Raw genomic sequence first — 26,518 nt, forward strand, 5'->3', positions numbered from 1 at the left:
AAGGGCAATTTTGGACACTCAGGGCAATTTATCATGGCCAATCCACCTGACCTGCACATCTTTGGACTGTGGGAGGAAACCGGAGCACCCGGAGGAAACCCACACACACACGGGGAGGATGTGCAGACTCCGCACAGACAGTGACCCAAGCCGGAATCGAACCTGGGACCCTGGAGCAGTGAAGCAATTACGCTATCCACAATGCTACCGTGCTGCCCTTCTAGCTTCAAGGTTCCAGAATAGGGCCTGCAACCTGTGACCTGCTAACTTAGAGGCGACAGTGCACCTAACTGGGGCAGCAGGGTAGCATGGTGGTTAGCATAAATGCTTCACAGCTCCAGGGTCCCAGGTTCGATTCCCGGCTGGGTCACTGTCTGTGTGGAGTCTGCACGTCCTCCCCCTGTGTGCGTGGGTTTCCTCCGGGTGCTCCGGTTTCCTCCCACAGTCCAAAGATGTGCAGGTTAGGTGGATTGGCCATGCTAAATTGCCCGTAGTGTCCTAATAAAAGTAAGGTTAAGGGGGGGTTGTTGGGTTACGGGTATAGGGTGGATACGTGGGTTTGAGTAGGGTGATCATGGCTCGGCACAACATTGAGGGCCGAAGGCCCTGTTCTGTGCTGTACTGTTCTATGTTCTAACTGAGACAAAACGTCACACACGGCATTAGTTTTCAAAAGTAAATAAGGAAGGAAGCTACACAAAAAACTTCCAGCCTTAAAAGAAAAGGCATGTGAAGTGTGTTTGGAGGGAAGGCGACCGAGTGATACAACACTGATAACCTTTTGTGGGATGCGCTGGGAAGGCAGGTAAGGTGGGGTTAGTTTATACTCTGCGAGGCCATGGACCTTTTTATAGAGAGAAAGAAAATGCTGGAGATTCTCAGCAGGTCAAAAAGCCAATATTGCGTTCAACAATGTCAGAAACACTGCTCTTTTTGTTCAGGCAGCAAGTGTCAGGAATGATTCTGCTGTTGCCATTTACAGCTCCTCCAGATCCATTTTGTTTATTTATTTGTCATGCTTCACCATCGACTCTTTTGTTATTTAATCTCTTCTGCTTTCCGGCTGATCAGAGACTTGCCCATTTAATCTATCCCGCCCTCACCCCACACCGCCACCCCCCCACCCCCAACCATACCTAGACTCTTGTACTTGCTGATAAACTCTTCATGTTCCAGCTTTGTTTAAAAACCACTGACCTGAGTCATTAACTCATTAACTATGGGTGGAATTTTCCCAAAATCAGGCGAATGTCATTTTTGGCGGGAAAACAGGTATGGCCCGGACCACAATCTTAGAATCATAGAATTTAGAGTGCAGAAGGAGGTCATTTGGCCCATCGAGTCCGCACCGGCCCTTGGAAAGAACACCCCACCCACGCCCACGCCTCCACCCTATCCCCGTAACCCAGTAACCCCACCCAACCTTTTTGGACACTAAGGGGCAATTTATCATGGCCAATCCGCCTAACCTGCACATCTTTGGACTGTGGGAGGAAACCGGAGCACCCGGAGGAAACCCACGCACACACGGGGAGAATGTGCAGACTCTGCACAGACAGTTAGGCATTTTGAAAAAAAAAAAACTCCACGTGAAAAACAACTTGCCTGTGACACGAAGCATCTGATTCGTCCATGCCGGGGGTCACCTGTGCAGTTCTATCAAGAAGGCCACTGTATTTAAATGGCTCCACATCACTTGCTCCCAGGCAAGCCAGGAGGATTGTAGTTAGGAAGCCAGCTCCACCATTCACAGAGTGGGTCATTCATCTTCTTTCTGTTGGATGTCGTGGAGGAGCGAAGGCACTTACCTACCCACAGGCAGGAAACCCTCCAGTCAGATCACCAACCCCACGTGGGACACGGTGGCCACTCTGGAGACGTGAAGCAACATGCAGAAGCAGTCAGGGGTTTAGTGTAGAAAGAATATGAATGACCTCCTCTGTGCTGTCAGGGTAAGCGCTTCTTGTCTTCTCTCGCCACTCTCCCTTTCAGACACTCCTCGCTATATCACATGGACGCGCATGCTGCCACCTTGCTCTGCAACACCAACTGACCTCTCACGCGCTTCTTCAACTCTCCTGATAATTCGCTCCTCACAATTTACTCCTGCTTGCATGCAGCGCCCACTTATGCCAGGTGTCGTTGCCCTCTGATCCGGTCCACCTCATTTGTCTCCCTGCGGGATAAGCTTGCGCAGAACCGCCATGAGCGGGTGAAGATGGGTGGCGGTGGAGCGAGTACGTAAGCTGACAGGAGAGGAGCAGGAACGGGTCTGTGCAGAGCACGAGTTGCTTGGGAGAGAGAAAATTGAGGAGACTTTGCACCTTTATCCAGCAGCCAAACTCACATGAGGTCCTTGTCCCAGACTTTCTGTGATTGTGGGTAGCACTGTGGGGGCACAATGGTGACCATTGCTGCCTCAAAGTGACAGGGACCCGGGTTCAATTCCAGCCTTGGATGACTGCCCGTGTGAAGTTTGCACATTCTCTCCGTGTCTAGGTAAGTTTCCTCTGGGTGCTCCAGGTTTCCTTCCGCAGTCCAAAGATGTGCAGCTTAGGTGGATTGGCCTTCGTGTCTAAAGATGTGCAGGTGAACTGAGCTTACAGGAAGAGTGGGCTTCCCGGGGATGTTCTTTTGGAGGGTTGATTCAGACCCAACGGGTCAAATGCCCTCCTTCTGCACTGTAGGAATTCTATGGGATCATTTCTCTCAGATCGACAGCAACATTCTGGAAGTTACAACCAGAGATTCTGAATTTCACCAGAGGACACGAAGTTGAGGCATACCCCCAGCCAGAAATCAATTGAGTTGGCATGGGCTTCCACTCTTCTGTTCTTCGTCTCACTGGGAAAATTATTGGCAAGAGTTGTGCCTTGCTCAATGTGGTGTTTTTAACGGCAGACTAATATTGTAATGTCCACTAAATGTCCTCACGGGCCCTGAGGACCTGATTTTGTGAATGCCCCAGCCATGTACAAATCCCATGTTCCTTCTCTCACAGGAACATCACCTGAGCAGCCTGGAAAGGAGCAGAACTCGTCGGAGGACACAGAAGATGTGTGGCAGTTGTCACGGGCATCCTCCACCAGCAGGGTGAACTCAGCAGGCAGGCTTTTGGGTCAGTATCTTGTGGGCACCCCACTGCTGCAGATTCACATCAGGTGGAGTCAGGGACGTCCCAGAGACCAGGCAGTCAGAGGTCTGTTCCAGGACTCAGCAGTGCCCCAGCCAGGTGGCATGCCTCTGGCATTGTAGTCCCTCAGCTGCTTGGGTTGCAAAGACACAGGCAGGAATATCAGGAGGGTGTGTCAGTGACACTCTTGTGACTTCAAGGCCTCCTGGAGGAGCCCCATAGCCTTGTCTCACAGGAGATTGTGCCGGCAATGCAAGGCACCCAGGTGAGCAATGCAAGAGTGGCGATGCACATGGAGAGGCTGGGGATTGACATCAGATCCATGGAAGGAGATGTCCAAAGCATGGTTCAGGCCATGAATTCAATAGTCTAGGGCACCAACTGCATGGTACAGACACTGGTAGGCATCCACAAGTGGCAGCGCCAGAAGATGGCAGGGCTTCTGGATCTCACTCCAGCTGCTCCCCTAATCCCACAAGTACACAAAGGGAGGATGATCCGCTGGGGTATACCCCAGGGCCTTCTACCCAGGAGGACCTGAGAATGTGCAACCCAACCCTTCCAGAGACCAGCGCACCTCAGGCACAGCAGACAGAACAGGGTGGCGCAACGATGGCTGTGCCACTCGCAATTACGCCGGAGCCGTCCAGAATCCAACCTTCGAGAGGATGCTCGCCAAAGGCATCTCAGGCATCAGGAAGTGGGAGGCAGTAGGCCGCCTCCACCTCAGAAGTGGATTCTGGGGAAACACCTCGACTTAGTGGGTGTTTTTTTAAGGTAAAGAAACTGTAGTTGTTCTGCATGGACACGGGTTACGTTCGGTACGCAGAGCTCTTGAACACTGACAATTGTTTTAATATCATCTATCACTGTATTTATTCTCACCCTTTTACTCACCACTTTGATGCTGCATTATCTCTATGGTTTTCTGTATAGGAAGGCTCATCTCACCTTGTTACAATCCCGGACCAGACTCCAACAGTTGCTAGGATACTGGACAGAAACTCCAATATTTAATTTAATTGGGAAGACTGTGAGGAAAAGATACTTCACGCCAGGAGTGATTTCATGCACAAACAGGGAGATGGTATATCAAAACAATCTTTATTACCAACATGATATTAATAGCTACAACCTTATAAATACAAATCGTTTTAAATTACCAGTTGAATAATGATTATCGATACAATGACACAATAACCCTTCACTGCTTTCTTTACCACCGCTCAAATAACACCCATCTCAAACCAAAATTCACTTTTAAATACAGTTAGCAGACGCAGGAATACTTGCTGCAGGGCAGCATGGTGGCACAGTGGTTAGCACTGCAGCCTCACGGCACCGAGGTCCCAGGTTCGATCCAGGCTCTGGGTCACTGTCCATGTGGAGTTTGCACATTCTCCCCGTGTTTGCGTGGGTTCCCCCCCCCCCCAACCCAAAGATGTGCAGGCTAGGTGGATTGGCCACGCTAAATTGCCCTTAATTGGAAAAATGAATTGGATACTCTTAAATTTATTTTATAAAAGGAATACTTGCTGTGAAGAGTTATCTTGGACAAAGCACTTTGAGAATGCAGCTGCAGATACTTGCCTGTCTCACCTCACTGTTTGAACTGCCTATCTTGTTTGCACCTTTAAACCTTTAACTCACCGTCTTGGGATCAGCTGCTTCAGGTCTGTCCGCAGTTAAACCTTTAACTGAACTGTTTGCAAAGGAACTGTTAGTCCGTCCACAGAAGGATCTTTACTGAACTGTATAGAGAACAGCTGTTTGTCTCTGTTCCCATCCCAATCGAAAACAGAACTCAAATCTCAATATCTGACTCTTCAGCCCCTGACTCCTTCAATTAAGACAATTCCACTAATTCTATTAACACAATTCCACTAAGCTGAAAACACTGGCTGGGATTCTCCAATCCTGTGGCCAAGTTCTGACGCCAGCGTGAAAAGTGGCGTAAGCCACTCCAGCGTCAACGGGCCTCACCTGGCAGCTATCCACCCCTTCCTAGGGGGATAGTACAGCGCCGGAGTGGAGTCCGCAGCTACGGCGCCCAAAAGCCGGCGCACAATGGCCGGCGCAAGTCCATGCATGCGCGCCATGGTCAGCGCGAGCTCGCGCATACGAGTGGGGTCCCACCTCCAAACCAGCCCTCAGGCAATATGGCGGAGCCTACAGGGGCCCGGCGCAGAGGAACAAAGGGTCCCACGGCACTAGCCCGCCGGCCGATTGTGGGCCAGGCCACCGTGGATGCCCCCCCTGGGGTCAGATCCACCAGCCGCCCCCACCCCACCCGCCACGATGGCCCCACAGACAGAACTCCGAGGTCCCCCGGGTGGGACCATACATAACCCACGCCAGTGGGACTCAGCTGAACTGGGCGGGCACTCGAGGCCCGTAGAATCGCCGGTGGCGGGGGCGCTTGAAATGACCCCCAACCGGCGTGGCAGCGATCCCGCGGCCACCCGAAAATCACGCCGGAGAATCTGCGAGCTGGCGTCGGGGCGGCATGGCACGATTCTCGCGGCCCCCGGCAATTCTTTGAGCTGGCGCAGGGTCAGAGAATCCCAGCCAGTGTCTCTAATTATCTAATGGCCAGTAACGGTAGCACAGTGGTTAGCACTGTTGCTTCACAGCGCCAGGGTCCCGGGTTCGATTTCAGGCGTGGGTCACTGTCTGTGCGGAGTCTGCACGTTCTCCACGTGTCTGCGTGGGTTTCCTCCGGGCGTTCCGGTTTCTTCCCACAAGTTCTGAAAGATGTGTTTGGTTGTTGAACTGGACATTATCCCTCTGTGTACCTGAACAGGTGCGGGAGTGTGGCCACTTGAGGATTTTCACAGTAACTTCATTGTAGTGTCAATGTAAGCCTGCTTGTGACATCAATAAATATTATTATTATTATTATTATTACGATCCCAGACCAGACTTCAACAGTGGCTAGGATGCTGGACCAAAATCCCAATATTTTACTTGGTTTGAAAGACTGTGCGGAAAGTATGATTTGCTCCAGGAGTGATTGCATGAAGAAATTGGGCTTTTAAAACAAAACTTAATTATAACTACAATATTAATTTTTTTTAACTTCACGCCCAAAAAGAACAGGTTACAATTAGTCCTTAAACACTCCTACTCAATTTCTCATTAAAGGCAGATCAGAATTCAACTCCTCTCTCCAAAATTTCTCCACCAGCTGCCTCTCTGATGCTTTTAAAATGTTGCTCTGCCTGCCATGGCTCCACCTACCCAGCAATGATCTCATCTCCCCACGCTGAAAAACAAATTGTCTCTGCAGGCTGCAAAGCACATTAACTCCCCAGGGACTTCCCCAGTGAAACCACAGTCCATTAGTCTAGACTGAAAAATACATTCCTTTGTCAATTTCACCTTCTGGCTGCTAAAAATATCCAGGCCCTGCAAAACAGAATTTTTAAAAACCCATGACGATTGCAGTCAAACACGTTCTCAACTCTAATCCTTAAATTGCCCAACATTTAGAATCTAATATTCCTAAAGTCTTCCAGTCATCACACCTGGGAACCCTCTTAATATAAACAAAAGCCCATTTGCCCAAACTTTTACGATGCTTTAATTGTACCTCTTGTAGACACAAAGCCTGGCTGCCTTGCAAACCAGGATTCTTAAAAACACTACAGCAGCAGGCATACACACACTGACGCAGACTTTCCACCCTTCTTGCGACAAACACATATAATATAAAATATCTGAAATTCCTACATTCATCACAACCTTCAGGATGCATTTGATGCTGGGAATTCCCAATCCGAGCCCCAATACCCACAACATAAGGTTTGTGTGCCTCTGCGCATCATCATTCTGAAATGACCCAGGCAACAGGGAATCTGTGGCTTTGCATCAGACAGACAGGAGTCTCTGAGGAGCATCACAGGCCATTTCTCACTGTGAGTTATCATCGCTCTCCTGCATTGAATGGGAATCTGTCATTTGGTGGACTATACATTGCCATAGTAAGAAGTCTTACAACACTAGGTTAAAGTCCAGCAGGTTTGCTTTGAATCATTAGTTTTCGGAGCACAGCTCCTTCCTCGGGAGAATGAGGAAGGAGCAGTGCTCCGAAAGCTAATGATTCAAATCAAACCTGTTGGACTTTAACCTGGCGTTGTCAGACTTCCTACTGTGCTCACCCCAGTCCAGCACCGGCATCTCCACATCATGGCTATACATTACCAGTTCCCTGATTTGTAACTCCCCCCCCCCCCCCTCCCTCCCTGGGTGTATAGGAGTCTCCCCATCTTGCAGGGACATCCAATTGTCTCCCCTAATCATCGTCCTCATCCCAATCTCACCACCTTTCCCTCCTCTTCAGTGCCCACCTTGACCTCTTCCTCATCCAAAAAGCTGTGCCCCTCATCCAGATCCTGGTCTGACAGCGTCCCACGCCATTACAGAGCCCGGTTGTGGCGGGTGCAGCAAACCATCACAATGTGAGCGACGCTCTGTGGGTTATATTATCGGGATTCACTGGACTTGTCCGGGCAGTGGAAATGCATGTTCAGTAGGCCGGTGGTCCTCTCAATGTCTGCAAGAGTCGCAGCGTGTGCTTCAGTGTAGTGAGTCTCACTGCGGTACGTGGCCTCTGCACTTGCGTCATCAGCCAAGACCTGAGGGGATGACCCTTGTCCCCAAGCACCCCTCCTGAGGCCTTGGGTGTCCCTTGAAAAGTTCAGGGATCTGGGAATTCCCAAGGGTAAAGCTGTCATGGGCGCTCCCCGGGAAATGGGCACACATCTGCGTTATAGGCATAGTATGATTGCAGATCTGCAGCACATTGAGGGAGTGGAACCCTGCTGATGAAGGGGATGCCCTGGTGCCGTGGGCACAGAGGGGCACATGGTACATGGGCCCAATCATTGTAACAAGCATAAATCTCAGCACCCTAACTAGGCACATTTGGTTCCTCCTTCAGGGAGAAGTGATGCTAATAGGCACCCTGATTTTTCAAGCGTCAGATATCACGGAGCTCATTGCTGTCATCACTCTATAATTAAGCTCACTGGATAATTAATTCTTAAGTGCAGCCAACCCCCCCACCCTGCCCAAGGAGGGAGCTCTGATTGGTATTGCTTTGTGGGTTCGCAGCCACCGCGCCCCTCTGGCCAGGCTGAATGGTACCGAGCACATCCCACCCCCACCCCACGTGCCCCAGCAAGAGGATAAAGACAATGGCAACACAACAGTAGCAAACCTACCTACCTACTTATACCTACCTACCTACATTAGGGCAGCACGTTAGCATTGTGGTTAGCACAATTGCTTCACAGCTCCAGGGTCCCAGGTTCAATTCCCGCTTGGGTCGCTGTCTGTGCGAAGTCTGCACATCCTCCCTGTGTGTGCGTGGGTTTCCTCCGGGTGCTCCGGTTTCCTCCCACAGTCCAAAGATATGCAGGTGATGTGGATTGGCCATGATAAATTGTCCTTAGTGTCCAAAATTGCCCTTAGTGTTGGGTGGGGTTACTGGTTTATGGGGATAGGGTGGAGGTGTTGGAAGGAGCACCTTTGGGTAGGGTGCTCTTTCCAAGAGCCGGTGCAGACTCGATGGGCCGAATGGCCTCCTTCTGCACTGTAAATTCTATAATCTATAATCTATTTATACATCCCGGAAAGGTATTATCTGAAACTCTTCCATCTCAGCAGAGAATTCTCAGATATACTAGAGTCCTATTTGTCTCGAAGAATGTTGCCCACAAGCAGAATTTCATACAAATGGGAGATACATCTCATCCTTCATTACATCCTCCCTGTCAACACACTGCATGCTATTCTACCTAACTTTCCTTCTCCACTTGCTCACTGCTCTACCCCAATCCCCATATGTTGCGGGTATCATGAAACACTGAATTTTGACCACAGGGTCTAGTGGGACCATATGGCCTTTGCATCTTCCAATTTCTTATAGAGTCATTGGGTTTTGCAGCATAGAAAGAGGCCCTTCAACCCATTGTTTCTGTACAAGCCACCATACACCTATCTATTCTAATCCCATTTTCCAGCAATTGGTCCTTAGCCTTGTGCACTATGATGTTGCAAGTGCTCATCTAAATACTTTGCAATTGCTGTGAGGGTTACCGTCTCTACCATTCTTTCAGGCAGCGAGTTTCAGATCCCGCCACTCTCTGGGTGAAAAATCTTTTCCTCAAATCCACTCTAAATCTCCTTACCTTAAATCTATTCCCCCCTGGTTATTGACCCCTCTACTAAGGGGAAACGGTTCTTCCTATCTTGCCGATTGTCCTATCTGCCCTATCTATATTACATTCCCTATGCTTAAGCACAGCTTGTTGGCGGCTCCCTGGGACCATCCCACCCCTGGACGTTTGCCTCAAGTCTCCTGCAAAGAAATGCCTCAGCTGCTTGGTGTTCCCGTTGCTGCAGCAATAAGCATTTTGACAGATTTTGTTCATTCTCATGATGTTGTCACAAGATGTGCAGGTTAGGTGGATTGGCCATGATAAATTGCCCTTAGTGTCCAAAATTGCCCTTATATTACCTGCTATTACCCATTCCTGGTTATCCTCCAGAAGGCAGTGGTGAGTGTTCTTCTTGAGCCAAAGCAGTCAAAATCGAGGTGAAAGTATCCCACGTGAGGCCTCATAAACTCTCCGTTTAATGAGTCTCCACACTCTGTTTTTCCCGAGCCCTGAACGCGCACAGTCAACATTCCGCATGGGAAGCTTCAATCACTTTATTTCAGATCTGCATGCTGTGTGCTTTCCCATGGAGCAAAGAGTGGCATTATATATGTTCAACTTTAAATTCAAGAACTGACCCGAATCTTCCAAAACAGTGAAAGATGTGGGATCCAAATCGGTATCTTCCTGCCTCTTTGTCGCCTTTTCTATTTTGGGTGCTCCCTGCTGTCTCTCTTGCACCATGATGAGAGCGACAATTAAATGTGATTCTTTTATCTGTGTGTATATATATATATATATACAGATATAAAGCAGTAGCGCAGTAGTCATGTTATTGGCCTAGTAATTCAGAGGCCCGGGTCAGTGCTCTGAGGACATGAGTTCAAATTCCATCATGCAGCTATGGCAATTTAAATTTAATTAACAAATCTGTTATCAACCAGGAGGTTTCTTGAACAACAAAGTGATTTATTGGAACCAGAAATAAGGTTAAGCTATGTACAGGAACAGCATTTGGAATACAAGTCTTTACTCCTTGACTCCCAGGTCCACATCCCCTCGTAATAATAATCTTTATTGTCACAAGCAGGCTCACATTAACACCACAATGAGGTTACTGTGAAAATCCCCGAGTTGCCACATTCCGGCACCTTTCCGGGTAAACAGAGAGGGAATTCAGATTGTCCAATTCACTTAACAGCACGTCTTTCGGGACTTGTGGGAGAAAACCGGAGCACCCGGACGAAACCCACGCGGACATGGGGAGAACGTGCAGACTCCGCACAGTGACCCAAGCTGGGAAACAAACCTGGGACCCTGGAGCTATGAAGCACCAGTGCTAACCACTGTGCCGCCCACTGACCTGCAGGGCCTGCGCTGTCTTCCCATCGGCCAGGGTCCTCGCATCCCCGTGTGATCGGTTCCGGGTGGATCATGTGGCCCGCGATTGATCGTCACTTAAAGGGGCTACTCTGCAACATCTCAGCCCACTCAAGTCCCTCAACACTATACACATTGCAAGATGAGGACAGATAACTATTTATAATGAGGGAAGACCCACAAAAGGGGGTGGTAGTGTATGGTCTCTTAGAAGGCAAGTCTCTCAGGTGACTTACAAAGTCTAGTGGAATGCCACAGTTCTCTGACAGGGTCTCCCATCATTCATGCAGCGGTGTCATCAGCAACAAATAGTTTTGTAAGATCTCAGTGGGTGCATTGGTGTCGCTTTTCTTTCCAATTCCCTCAGTCTTAGCAAAAAGGGCCCCTTCTGACACACCCGGTTCTCTCATTACTAGCTCTGATGAAGAAACATTGGTCGTAACTACCACCCATTGTAATCAAACATACAAACCTGGTGATTGTAATTATTGGGCAGCCAAGGGACAAAGACTTTGGGTATTTTTCAAAGAATTATTGGTCAACATGTTGTGGCTCCGGGTCAGAGGGCGCTGGAATTGACCGTGTCCTTGCTCAGGGTGTCTTAATACCAGAAAAACATATCATCTTAAAATGGGATGCTTTGCCAAATGGGATAGGAGCTATTCTATCACAGAGCGAGAGAGATATATAACCACCACCCCTTGACATTCAATGGCATCACTAAATCTCCCACTGTCAACTTGCTGTGGGTTACCATTGACCAGAAGCTGAACTGGACCAACCATGTACACTGTGGCAAGTCAGAGTCTGGGAGTTCTGAGGTGGCTCGCTCACGTTCTGACTCCCAAATTCTGACCACCATCTACATGTTTCAAGCCAGGAGTCTGATTGAATGCTGTCTAATTGCCTTGATGAACGCAGCTCCAACAATTACTCAGAAGCCTGACACCATCCAGGACAAAGCAGCTTGCGTGAATGGCACCCCATCCACAATCTCCAACATTCACTCCCAGTTTGTTCCAGGTGCACTGCAACAACTCACCAAGGCTCCTTCAATAGCCTAACCCAAACCCGAAAAGATAATCTCTACCAGAAGATAGGCACAGTAGATTCATGGGAACACCACAAGCTGCAAGTTCCTCTCCAAGCCACACACCATCCTGAATTGGGATTATTCTTGATTCAATGTCTCTGGGTCAAAATCCTGGAACTCTTTTCCCAGCAGCACTGTGGACATACCTACGTCACCTGGAATGAGGCAGTACAAAAAGGTGGCTCAGTACTTTCTCAAGGGCAATTAGAGATGGGCAATAATTGCTGCCCTAGCCAGCAACACCCAATCCCTGCAAATTTATACGTTTAAAAAAAATCCATCCCATCTTTTGTACCAGATTCTTTTAAAGAACTAGCTGTCTGTGGACCAAGGCAAGACACACTTCCCAAGGTCAAGGGCTCGATATAACTAGATGGGAACAAAGTCCCATAGCACGTTTAGCATTGTGTTTCCCGGCGCTCGCTGCACCGAGAAGCATAATGCTATCGAACGGCACTCGGGTTAGATAGGGGTCCTCAGCGGGGAAGGTATGGCCGAGGCTGCAGTTAGCCCCGGTTTTTGCACTGAGCATCTACACTTGCCGGAACTCCTCATGGTAACGAGAGATCGAGACACCAATTTTCAATAGCGTCCCAATCTTTGGAGCCCCTGAAACGACCCCCGACTCCCCCAAACTCCAACTCACTATGTGGGGGTCCCCAGGAACTCACTAAGAGTGGGACCCCAGGCCCCCCTCCGCATCCCCCCAACACCCGCGCAGGGCATGCTCATCCCGATCGCCGCCGTGTGAAAAATGCCAGCTTGGCACCTTGGCAGTGCCAACCTGGTACCTGCCAGTGCCCCTGCCACCTGCGCACCTTGGCAGTGCCAGGCTGGCAGTGTCAGGGTGCTACCCTGCCCAAAGGGCATGCACCTGGGGGCTTCCCATCCCCTGGAAACTGCATATTACAGTGAGACTAGCTGTCTTGCTCTGATATGCAGATTTGTCTAAAAGTGATTCCCCCACAATCGGCGTGATTTACATCACAACGTCTCGCGAGATCGCATTACATCGCACGAGGCATTGTGAGCTGGGTAGATCCAGGGTGCGGAGTCTCCCAGCTTCTAATGGCCATGTTTTTCAGACGCAGTGTGGCCGTTCGATTGTGCCCAAGCACCTTACTTATGGGTTATTCAAGGAGTACATTTATGGGCCATTAGCTGAGTATTATGTCCTATTACAACATAGAGTTTATTAGACAGTTATATTTATCACCACCCAATTGGTTTCCTACAAAAAGATCTTTCATCTATTAGAGAATTGCAGGTTAACGCACACAATTTAGAAAAACACAGTTCGACTATTGTCTTTAGTTATGGCATTTGCTATATATCAGTCATGTTTCAGGTGTTGTGCGTGGCAAAGCCTTAAATATCTATCACCACAATTATGTAGAATTATCAGCACAGAAGCTAGGCCCAAATGGAGCATGCTGGTTTTTATGCTGCACACATACCTCCTCCCACCCTTATCCAACCCTATCAGCATAGCAATGTCCATGAGGTAGAGCCTCCCACATCCCACTTATTCATTCGACATAGATTGAAGCATACAAAGATGATTAATCAAGATGCGCAGCACCTTGTGTGACTGACTTTATATTCAATACCAACATTGAATAAATTGGATGACTTAACTTGGTGACCATTGAAACAACATTGTGAAATGAACAGGAGGTATTCTGGGTCTGTGGTTTAACATTATTTCACTGACTATCTAAAAATGCATTGCAGAATGTTAAACCATAGGATGTTTCTGGATTGTTGAATGAGCCGAATCTGGTGGAAATGAAAGATCAAAATCAGTGATTTTAAATGTTGGTAATTTGTACAATTTTAACTAAATTCTTCCCACCCTGACTCTTTCCCCAGTACGAGTTTCATGTCGACCTAAATAGATGAATGATATCTCTGCCAAAAGACAGAAATAAATTTATTTTCATATTGCATTCTCACATCTGCCTGTTATGCATTTAGTAACAGTCATTACAGAGACAGATATGGCAATCATTTAATCTACAGTAATTAAGCAAAGAGATGGCTGACTAGTTTTTTTAACAAAGTTAAAATATACCTTATTCTAAACAGTCAACAATACTTGTAATCAGCAGAGCGACGACAACCAAGTTACAGTTGGGCATTTTCCCCTTTTCTCCCCGTATCTCGCCAACACTCCTCCCCCAACAGAGCCCCCCCCCCCCCTGCCCTATCACTCTTCCCAAATCGATGGTGACAAACATATCCTTGAATAGAGAAAAAGAACCTCCATCTTTCATAGATCCCTTCTTCTGACCCCTCTAAGAACCAACATAATCTTCTCCAGTTGTAAAAACTGCCAAATCCCCCAATCACGCCGACGCCTTCAGTGATGCCACTGACCTCCATCCCAGTAAGATTCGCCACCGGCAATCAGAGTGGCGAAGGCCACAACATCAGCCCCCTTCCCTCCTAGAAGCTCCAGCAGCTCTGAAACACCGAAGATCGCCACCAATGGGCACGGTGTCATCCTCACCCCCACAATCTCTGAAAATAGACACGCAGAATCCCCCACCTCCAGGCAAGACCAAAACATATGGACATAATTCGCAGGTCCATTGTGCACCTCTTGCATTTGTCCGTAACCTCAGTGAAGAACCCACTCATGCGCGCCTGGGTCAGATGAGCCCTGTGCACCACCTTGAACTGTATAATGCTTATTCTGGCACAGGATGATGTCAAATTTACCCGGTGTATTCACCTGGCATCACCTTAGCACAGGATGATGTCAAATTCCCCTATTGCCCCCCTGCTAAACTCTATCCCCAGTTCCTCCTCCCATTTCGGTCTTATCTCCTCCACTGCTGCCTTCACTGTTCCCAACCACCCAGAAATATCCCCAATCCTCCCTTCCCCCAGCTTATCCTGAGTTTGCAACTTATTCCGAAGAGTATACTTTGGCAGCTGAGGGAATGAGGGGAGTTTCTTTCTTACGTAATCCCACATCTGCATGTACCTAAATTCACTCCCCCTTAGCAGCTGAAACTTCCCACTGCAACTCCTCCAGTTTCGGGAACCTACCTTCGACGAACAAATTCCTTACCCGCTCTCCCCGCTCCCTGTGCCTGCTCCTATATGCTGTGTTTATCCCTGCTGGTGTAAACCTGTGATTCCTGCATATTGGGGTCAATACCGACACACCCCCTACTCCAAAGTGCCGCCTCAGCTGGTTCCATATCTTGAGGGACAACACCACAACGGGACTGTTAGCATACCTACCCAGGGAGACATTGATTATTCATGACATTAATTAGTGATGAGGATGTAAATTTCATTCAGGGAACTATAATGGATAGAATGTGATGACCACTCGCTAACGAGTATGATTGTCCACCGAAGATACTGCTTGTTACTGGTCACGGGTTCTGTGGATCCTTGTGTGGCTAATGAGCCCCACCCTAAAGTCACATCTTCAATCACTCACTTGGCAGCCGTTTCCAAAAGGTGGGATTGGTCCTTGGATGCTAAGTCACGGGTATTCCTTTCTCAGGCTCCTTTTCTGGGCCTCCTTTTGCCGCCGGGTGTTCTCAAAGTAATTGTGTCCCTTAAATCAGGAATTTTCTCCCAGTAGGTCTCTTCTGAGCAAAGGTCCCTCCGACATTAACGTCTATGTTCCATTCTTGAGGCAAGCCTTCAAGGTGTCTTTGAAGAGCATCCTTTGTTGTCCTCTTATTCAGGATCCTTCCTTGAGCTGGGTGAAGAAGATTTGTTTTCGTAGTCGGGACTCTGATATCCTCAGCATATGGACGGCCAAGCGGAGTTGTTTTTGGATGATCACGGCCTCGATACGGGTGCTATCGACTCCTTGAAGAACACTAATGTTAGCTCCCCTGTCCTCCCAGCTGATTGAGAGTTAAAGTACAGTTGGATTTTGCAATGTATTTTAAGCTGTATTCTTTAAGAGTCTCCCTGATGTAACATTCATCCTTACAAGCTTCAATGATTAGCTCAAATGCATTAAAAATGTTTAATGTCTCCGGTTTTTAAAATAAATTTCGAGTAACCAATTCTTTTTTTCCAATCAAGGGCAATTTAGCATGGCCAATACACCTACCCTGCACATCTTTGGGTTGTGGGGGTGAGACCCACGCAGAGACGGGGAGAATGTGCAAACTCCATACGGACAGTGGCCCAGAGCCGGGATCGAACCCAGTGCTGTGAAGCAGCAGTGTGAGACACTTTTAATATCTTAGTTGGCGTATGCTAGCCTCCTGTAAGCTGATGTGAACTTTCTCTCTGACGGGTATTGCAGAATCCAGTGCAGATTCAAAATGTGTAGTCATGCTTCACCGCTGCTGGGCATCACACTTATAGCTTGGTTTCTTAAAATCCTTGAACTTCTTTTGAGACTTTGACGTATGCGCAGGGATCATGAGAGAAGAGTCAGTCATCATCTCTGCCTGGAGAGGAAGCGAATCAATTACTCACCCCGAAGAGCGTACAGGCGCAGGACAAATTATTGAATACTGTCAGAGGAGATGTGTGCAAGGAGACTGCGCTGAGCAAGGAAGCAATGGGAGGTCTTTGTGAAATGTTGAAGGAAGACCTGAAGCCTAACTCTAACTGATGCACTGCCTTAACAGTGGAAATTAAACTTCGGCAGCGCTGATGTTTTTGCGTCCGGGTCCTTTCAACATGGCCTTACTGACATATGTAACATTTCACAGACTGCTGCGAGGACCTGCATTCACCAGGTAATGAATGCAATTTATCGTAAGGCTCCGGTGCTTTTTATCTTTGACACATCTCCTGTGAAGATGACAGGATTGCTAGTTTCTCTAAAGTAATCGGCGCTGTCAATGGAATATATATTACATTGAAGGCACCAAGAAATGACACTGTTTCATTCATCAACAGGAATGGGTTCCATTCTTTAAGTGTGATGATAGTGCTATAGGCACAACTGAGGATCCTCACTGTAAATGCAAACAATCGGGCAAGTGCCCATGACTCATTTGCCCTTGAAAGCTCAATATTACACTGGTCCATGACAACACTACCAGAAATTAAAGGATGGTTACTGGGTGATAAGGGATATCCGCTGGGAACATGGCTTATGACACCATCCCAGAGGATGAACAATTAAGCACAGGAACGAGACAACTGTGCGCATGTGGCGGCACATCAGGTAGTGGAGAGGACAATTGGTGTTTTAATATCATGTTTCGATGTCTGGACAGGTCAAGGGACACGTTCCAGTATGCACTAGAGATAGCCTCAAAGATTGTTACAGTATGTTGTGCATCACACAACTCTGCTATTCATCATGGACTGAGCATTCACCCGGAAGGTGTCTTGTCACCAGAAATGGATGAGCTGGAGGGAGGTGATATGGAGCCTGATGCATGCAAACCTCCTGGTGCACTTGTGCAAGCCCAGGCTGTAGGTGATGCAAGGGCTATTAGAGATCACCTGACAGCTGCTGCTTTCAAACAATGAGCTTGCAAAATTAACATTTGATATGTCAAAATCCTCCCTTCGCCTCTTCCCTTCCCTCCTTTACCTTGCTGTTTAAGATGCTCGTTGAGGGGTACACCAGTTGTCCCTCAGCAATGCGCCATCAATAGACTGGAGGCAGGTTACATCCCTCAGCGACAGGAAGCCCTACCTCAGAGAAGAGGCATCTGAATGGGTACATGAATAGGGAGGAAATAGAGGGATACAGACCACGTAAAGGCAGAAGGTTTATTTTTTAGTTAGGCCATCATGATAGACATAGGCTTGGACAGTTCCTGTGCTGCACTTTTCTTTGTTCTTTGTTCTTCTTTGTTAAGTTAACTGTTGACTGGTTTCAAAGTTTTGCATTTATAAAGTTCTTTTTGTTAATAGATGTTTTCCATTAAACTTTGCAAGCTTCTACAAATGTCTTACTGAAACATCAAAACACAACATTTAATTATGAGATAATTATTTTATTCTTTTAATAAATTTAATTAATTTCCAATTAAGGGGAAATTTAACGTGGCCAATCCACCTAACCTGCACATCTTTGGGGTGTGGGGATGAAACCCACGCAGGCACGGGGAGTATGTGAAAACTCCACACAGGCAGTGACCCAGGGCCGGGATTCGAACCAGGGTTCTCAGCACCGTAGGCAACAGTGCTAACTACTGTGCCACGTGCTGCCCAGAATTATGAGATAATTGTAGTAAACAAGGCAGAAACATAAACATAGAAACAAGGCAGCACGGTAGCATGGTGGTTAGCATAAAAGCTTCACAGCTCCAGGGTCCCAGGTTCGATTCCCGGCTGAGTCACTGTCTGTGCGGAGTCTGCACGTCCTCCCCGTGAGTGCGTGGGTTTCTTCTGGGTGCTCCGGTTTCCTCCCACAGTCCAAAGATGTGCGGGTTAGGTGGATTGGCCATGCTAAATTGCCCGTAGTGTCCTAAAAAGTAAGGTTAAGGGGGGGGGGGGGGGGGGGTTGTTGGGTTACGGGTATAGGGTGGATACGTGGGTTTGTGTAGGGTGATCATGGCTCGGCACAACATCGAGGGCCGAAGGGCCTGTTCTGTGCTGTACTGTTCTATGTTCTATGTTCTATAATAACATGGGTAACACAGTGGCACACAGGTTAGCACTGCTGCCTCACAACATGAGAGGCCCATGTTCAATTCGGACCTTGGATGACTGTGTGGCGTTTGCATATTCTCCCTGTGTCTGTGTGGGTTTCCTGGAATCACAGAATAGAACCATACAATTCCGACAGTACAGAATGAGGCCATTTGGCCCATTGAGTCTATACTGACCCTCTGAATGAGCAGCCTACCTAGGCTCACCCCACCTCCCTATCCCCGGGACCTAACCTGTACATTCCTTGACACTAAGGTGCAATTTAGCATGACCAATCCACCTAACCTGCACAACTTTTGGAGTCTGGGCGAAACCGGAGCACTCGGAAGAAACGCACGCAGACACGGGGAGAACATACAAACTCCGCACAGACAATCACCCAAGGCCGGAATTGAACCTGGGTCCCTGGCACTGTGAGACAGAAGTGCTAACCACTGTGCCTTGGGATTTTTTGCCATCAAGTGAAAGGACAGTAATATTTCATCCAGAATACAGCACCTCCAACAGTGCAGGGCGTCTTCAGTGCTGCATTTGAGTTTCAACCTCGATTTTGTATTCAGTCAGACTTGAGCCTACAATCTTCAGGCTCTAAAGCAAAGGTACTATGAAGTCATGGGACTTTAACATCTACTGACAACAGGAAAACATGAAAATGAAAATGAAAATGGCTTATTGTCACGAGTAGGCTTCAATGAAGTTACTGTGAAAAGCCCCTAGTCGCCACATTCCGGCGCCTGTCCGGGGAGGCTGGTACGGGAATCGAACCGTGCTGCTGGCCTGCTTGGTCTGCTTTCAAAGCTAGCGATTTAGCCTTGTGAGCTTTTTAACATGCCAATCAAAGGACAGTACCTTAAACAACGCAGCACTATCTGAGTGTATTCGCTTCAGCCCACAGCCTTCTGCCTCAGGAACAATGATGCTTCCAACAGAGGCAAGACTGGGAAAAGAATGCTCATGAAATTGAGTAGAAAGCATTAGATGTGATTTATATTTCATATATAGAGCTCCATTTTATAATGGATGTAATCTCAGTTAATCTTCAACCTGAAAGGGATTTTTGGCACTTATAAGGATGGCATTTCTCACCTATTTCTAAATTCCGTGAAGAGATAATGGTCGGCCTTCTTTATGAGCACTGTAGTCCAGGTAGTTTGCAGTACTTTGATACAACCGAGTCATTTGCTAATCTATTTCAGAGGGAAGTCACGAGTTAGCCATGTTGGTTTAGCACAGGGCTAAATCGCTGGCTTTTAAAGCAGACCAAGGCAAACCAGCAGCACGGTTCAATTCCTGTACCAGCCTCCCCGAACAGGCGCCAGAATGTGGGGACTAGGGGCTTTTCACAGTAACTTCATTTGAAGCCTACTTGTGACATTAAGCGAGTTTCATTTAATTTTCATTTTTCAAACTAGAATCGTAGAATCTACAGAAGGAGGACATTCAGCCCATCAAGTCTGCACCGGCCCTTGGAAAGAGCACCCCACTGAAGCCTCCACCCTATCCCCGTAACCCAGTAATCCCACTTAAGGACACTAAGGGCAACTTAGCGTCACCAATCCATCTATCCAGAGGAGGATGTAATTCAAAATCAATAAAAATATGGAATTAATGATGATTAATAAACCATTGTTGCTTGTCATAAAAACCCATCTGGTTCACTTTAGGGAAGGAACTCTGCCACTCTTACCTGGAATGGCTGACATGTGTCTCCAGACCCACAGCAATGACTCCTTACTGCCCCCTCAATGGCAATTAGGGATGGGCATGAATGAATTAAAAAAAATTAACCTGCAGATTGAATGGAATTGCAGCCTGCCACAGCAATGTCACTTAGTGCTCTCTTTAACGATATTTCATTACAAAGACTGGACCATTTAGAGTACAGCACTAATCTTACAGCACAGGAGAACCTTCGGCCCATTGCGTCTGTGTTAGCTCTTCACAAGAGCTTTCTATTTAGACCCACAGTGCATCATTTCCCCCCATAATCCTGCAATTAGTCCTTGTCATGTGCCTTTTAAAAGTAACTGTGCAATTTGATTCCATCACCCTTTCAAGGAGCACGCACAAGATCAGAGCCCTGTGTACTTTAAGCTGTTGTGCCTTCAGAATAATGCGGTTCTTATTAACAATATTTCCCTGTTATATTTGTCAGAACTGCTGCCTGAAAGTGTTAGCATTGTAGGATCCAAAGATCGACAACTCATTAGTATTGAATGAATTTATTCTGTTCTTGGGTTACTATTAGCGTCAAGCAATTGTATTCAATTTCTGGGTTTCAAAGATTTTTAAAATGTTTCGAGCCGTACCATTCTGAATTAAAATTTTCAGGGCAATCTGCAATATCTGCTCCTCAGTCTCAGATCTCCACTTGTGCTATTTCTGGCCTCTTGCCCTGCCCCAATTTTAATTGCACTGCCACGAGCAGCCAAGCTTTCAATCGCCAAAGCCTTAAGCTCTAAACCTCTCCGCCTCGCTAACTTCCCTTTTCCATTTAATATGTCATTTAAAACGTACCGCTTTGACCAAGTTTCCGGCCTTGTCTTGACATCTCCTTGTGTGTCACATTTGCTTTGATAATGCTCCTGTGAAGCTGCACCTTGCTCCATTTTAGGTGCTCCGGAAGTACAAGATGTTACTGTGAAAAAGCTTTGCCTTTTAAACCTATGATGATCAGAGAGGATAGATATGTGTTGCTATTGATTTCTTGGAGACGAAGAGAGTCATTTGTCAAGACCCTCATGTTTCACAACGAGATGAGTGAAGTGGGCAGTTGACAGATGGCACCAATAACCCTGCCAAACATGTGCGCGAAGACAGCTGGAAATCTGATTATTTTAATATAATGTTAGTTTGCACACATGATGTTCAAATGGGCTGAATATAACACCCTCAAGAAATCAGTGGCTGCTATCATTAGGATCGTTTATTGGATCTGTCACTCAAAACTCATTCCCGAGAATGCATAGAGGTAACAGTGTAAGATTGATGTAACTGGGTGAGGGCATTATAATAAGCTCATATTAGCATCAAAGACACAAGAACGTGAACCACCATCAAATAGTGTATTGTCTGGCCTCAACTTTGTTGCAGTTTTGAAAATGATAAGTGGGGAATGTCAATCCAATTACTTCATTCTCGCCCCAAATGTATGTTGGTTCAGATAAGTATTTCTCAGGTCAATCCAATTCCTTCATTTGTGATTACTCATCATCAAGCAAAAGGTGATTTTTTTTTTTAAAAGCTCCCCTGATCGTTAATCTGATAAAGTTGGAATTGTTTCTGTTTTTTCATTACTTTTCCCACCTCACAGGAGGATATTTGGAATTTACCAGGCCACAATTATTCGGTCTCGCAAATTAATTTTGGTGCAGCAAGACAGCCTCTGTCTGATGAGCTTATTAATCTATTTCCTCCCTCAGATGGAAAAGCAATTTTTTCCTCCTCGCCTGCAGAGCTGAATGCTGGATCCCTGCTCTGGTCTCCGAACCTGTCACCCTGGCGTGTGTCATTGCGAATGCCATTAAAACTTGAGCAACACTTTAATTGAGTCATTGTGAGTTACGCTCAAAAGGGAAGATGTCTGCACCTGCTACATCCCTCACGTCATGTCAAAGGCACAGCCTTTCTCTACAAAATTGAACCCTGAGCCACGAGATAAATGATTGCCATCATTAACTCCAGCTTAATATGTTCCCTACCCATGCCTCATACTGCGATACATCGATGACAGCTGCTCGATTGAAGATGAGGGTTATATATAAATTTATTTATTGGAACAAGGAATTTTATTCAGTGGCATTTGTGGTGACAACTAACACCATGGGCCAAAGTTTGAGAGCGCGGTTTGCCCCATTAGTTCAACATTTTAGTGCACGTTTAAGCATGAAAATCGTCTTGACCACAAAGTGGCTTGAAGTATGAGCTGATAGCACCTTAGTGAGGGATACGTGACATCGAGGACCTTGGTGAGCAATAGGACCAGAAATGCATGTCGCTAACCAACAAGCCTTCGGACTGCCTCTGCTGTGTCTCAGTTAGCAGCAGTCTTAATCTCAATCAGTAAGTTGTGGGTTTGTGTTCCATTCCAGACACAAAAATCAAAGCTGATACACAATGCAAGAACTGAAGGAGTTCTGCACAGCCCAAAGTGCTTTTCTTTAAGGTGTTAAACCAGGACCTTTTCTATCGTCTCAGATGGACCTACAAGATCCTGTGAAGAAGAGTAAGGGGATTATGACAGCAGTAATAGCTTACACTTAGCGTGCCTTCAACATAGTGAAATATCCCAAGGTGCTTCACAGGAGTATAAAACAAGATTTGGCGTTCAGCCACTTAAGAAGATGTTAGGTCAAAAACTTGGTCTAAAGGTACGTTTCAAGGAGTGTCCTGAAGGAAAAAGGTGGATTGGCAGAGAATTTAGAGAGGGAATTCCAGAGCTTAGCACAGAGGCAATGTAAAGGGTGAACATCGCTCTAATCGTAGCTACTGAGCATGTGCAGAAGGAGCGATGTCACAATAATGTCACTCAGAGAGAGATAAGTGAGAAGAGAACCAAAGAGAGCAGCACTAGCTCTGTCTTGTTCTTTTGTAATCTTCTGTTCAGTTAGCTATGCAAATAAAAGTACTTTTGAGGAAAGATCTTTACCTCAGTCAGATTGCTTAGAGTAAGACACACCCAATGTCTTGCGAGACAGTCCAACATTAACAGAGACAACTGAAGAAGTGACCATCAAAGGTAGAGCATTAAAGTTAATAATGTTAAAGAAGCCATATTTAGATGATCACAGATACCTTGGGGGGTGGGGGGGGGGGGGGGGGGGCGTTGTGGGACTCAAAGAGATTCCAGAGACAGAAAAGGGTGAGGCTATGGAAAGATTTACAAAGCAGGATGTACGTTTTAAAAATATGGCTGACAGGGACCCGATGTAGGTCAGCAAGCATAGGAGTGACGGGTGTCTGGGACTTGGTATGAATTAGGACACGAACACAAGCAGTAGCAAGTTTACAGAGAGTAGAATGTGGGAGGCTGGCCGGGTGTGCATTACAATAATTGAGTCTGGAGATAACATTGGTGTGGATGAGGGTTTCGATGAGCTGAGGCAGAGGTGAAGTTAGGCAGAGTTGGGGGCAGCACTGTGGCGCAGTGGTTAGCACAGCTGCCTCACGGCATCGAGGTCCCAGGTTTGATCGCAGCTCTGGGTCACTGTCTGTGTGGAGTGTGCACATTCTTCCCGTGTTTGCGTGGGTCTCACCCCCACAACCCAAAGATGTGCAGGGTAGGTAGATTGGCCACGTTAAATTGCCCCTTAATTGGAAAAATGAATTGGGTACTCTAAATTCAATATAAAAAAGAAGTTAGGCAGTGTTACGGAGATGGAAACATATGGGCCTGGGTTGGATGGTCTTTTGGAGGGTCGGCGCAAACCCGATGGGCTGAATGGCCTGATTCTGCACTGTAGGGATTCTAATAGCTACGGAATGGAATTTGCAGCGGCAACCAGAAACAATGACATCAATCTTCCAGATATTTCGTTGGAGGAAATTTCTGCCCATCCAGTACTGATGTTGGGTCATCAATCTGATAATTGAACAACAGTGGAGGAACCGAGAGAGATGGAGGTGAGATGGAGCTGGGGGTCATCAGCTGGGTGACATGTGAAAGCTAATTCTGTGCTTTCAGATGATGCTGCGGAGGTGCAGCATGTAGGTGCAAAATAGGAGGGAGAAAGAGATAAATCCTTCATGGATACAAAAGGTAATAGTGTAGGAGAAGGTGCAGAAATCATTGGAAGTGAAACGCTGCCTACAATTAGATAGTTAAGAGCAGAAAAAGGTGAGTGTTGTCCCACCCAGCTGGAAGATAGTGGAGAGGATTATAAGAGGATAGTTTGGTCAAGCATGCCAAAGGCTGTGGAGGTCTGAGAAAGGGTGAGGAAGGAAAGCTTACCTTTGTCAGTCGAACAGGACGTCATCTTTAACTTTGATCAGAGCTGTTAGGTTGTTCTAGCAGGAACAGATACATTACTGGAGGGATTCAATTATGGTGTTATAGGAATTAGTGACATTTAAGACCATAAGACCTTAAGATATAGGAGCAGAATTAAGCCACTCGGCCCATCGAGTCTGCTCTGCCATTCAATCATGGCTGATATTTTCTCATCCCCATTCTCCTGCCTTCTCACCATAACCCCTGATCCCCTTATTAATCAAGAACCCATCTATCTCTGTCTTAAAGACACTCAGTGAATTGGCTCCTACAGCCTTCTGCGGCAAAGAGTTCCACAGATTCACCACCCTCTGGCTGAAGAAATTCCTCCTCATCTCTGTTTTAAAGGATCGTCCCTTTAGCCTGAGAGATGTCCTCTGGTTCTAGTTTTTCCTACAAATGGAAACATCCTCTCCTCGTCCACTCTATCCAGGCCTCGCAGTATCTTGTAAGTTTCAATAAGATCCCCCCTCAACCTGCTAAACTCCAATGTGTACAGACCCAGAGTCCTCAAACGTTCCTCATACGACAAGTTCTTCATTCCAGGGCCCAAAACTGCTCACAATACTCCAAATGGGTTTCTGACCAGAGTCTCATAAAGCCTCAGAAGTACATCCCTGGTCTTGTATTCTAGCCTTCTTGACATGAATGCTAACATTGCATTTGCCTTCTTAACTGCCGACTGCACCTGCACATTACCCTTAAGAGAATCGTGAACAAAGACTCCCAAGTCCCTTTGTGCTTCTGATTTCCGAAGCATTTCCCCATTTAGAAAATAGTCTATGCCTAAATTACTCTTCCAAAGTACATACCCTCACACTTTTCCACATTGTATTTAATTTGCCACTTCATTGTCCACTCTCCTAGCCTGTCCAAGTCCTTCTGCAGCCCCCTTGCTTCCTTAAAACTGCCTGTTCCTCTACAGATCTTTGCATCATCTGCAAACTTCACAACAGTGCCTTCAGTGCCTTCTTCCAGATCATTAATTTGGGAGGCCACAAAGAGAGGAAAGGAAGGTTGGAGTGGTAGGCTGCAAAGATGGTGGGGACAAGGGTTGTCTGATTTTGAGTGATGACTACAGACTTAAAGGAGAGGGAAGCTGAAGATCGAGAACAATTTATAATATTGGACAGAATTTTCTCCTAACGTTTCAGAGTGTTGGGCTCTGACTAAGACCCAGCGTTAGCTCTCCAACTGCACAGCTGTGTTTTTAGTCCAGATATTGAGGCACATTGTCAAACAAAAATTCAGGGCCGTGCTTTAGGCAGTCACTGTCGTGAGGCAGGGAACCTAACACGGCTGGCAAGGTCGGCTCCGCAGAGATCGACATGCCTTGAAAAATGTGTGCCCCGATCAGTACAGAAAAGGGGCAGCATTCTCCCCTACCCGGCGTGACGGAGGGTCCCGGAGTAGGGGAGTGGCGCCAACCACTCAGGGGTCGGGCCTCCCCACAGGTGGGGAATTCTCCCCACCTTTGGGAGCCAGCCCCGCGCCAGAGCGGTTTTCACCAGAAGACTGGCGCAAAAAAATGGCGCCCCCGGCAGCGCGGCTGGCCGAAAGGCTTTCGTCGGTCGGCGCATGCGCCGGCAGTGACGTCAGCGGCCGCTGACGTCACTGCTGGCGCATGCGCGATGTGGGGTTCTCTTCCGCTTCCGCCATGGCGGCTGCGTAAGGAGAAATAGTGCACCCAGGGCACTGGCCCGGAGTCTGAGGGGGCGGCCCCGATCGCGGGCCAGGCCACCGTGGGGGCAACCCCCCCCCCCCCGGGGTTCGATCGCCCCCCGCCCTCCCCCCAGGACCCCGGAGCCCGCTCGCGCCGCTGATCCCGCTGTTCCAGAGGTGGTTCAAACCTCGGCGGCGGGAGAGGCCTCCCAGCGGCGGGACTTCGGCCCATCCGGGCTGGAGAATCACCGCCGGGGCCTCTCCGATCGGAGTGGCGAGATTCCCGCCACCGCCACTTCCCCGGTGGCGGAGAATTTCTGCCACGGCGGGGGCGGGATTTTAGGCGGCCCCAGGCGATTCTCCGACCCTGCTGGGGGTCGGAGAATTTGGCCCAAGAATCCCCCCCAATACCTCTCCATGGACAATGCCCATTTACCCCTCCCCACAAGCATCGGGCGCTCTCCTTGCCACCATCCCCTCGCCCCCCCACC

The sequence above is a fragment of the Scyliorhinus canicula genome, chromosome 17 (assembly GCF_902713615.1).
Source record: "Scyliorhinus canicula chromosome 17, sScyCan1.1, whole genome shotgun sequence".
Lineage (NCBI taxonomy): Eukaryota > Metazoa > Chordata > Chondrichthyes > Carcharhiniformes > Scyliorhinidae > Scyliorhinus > Scyliorhinus canicula.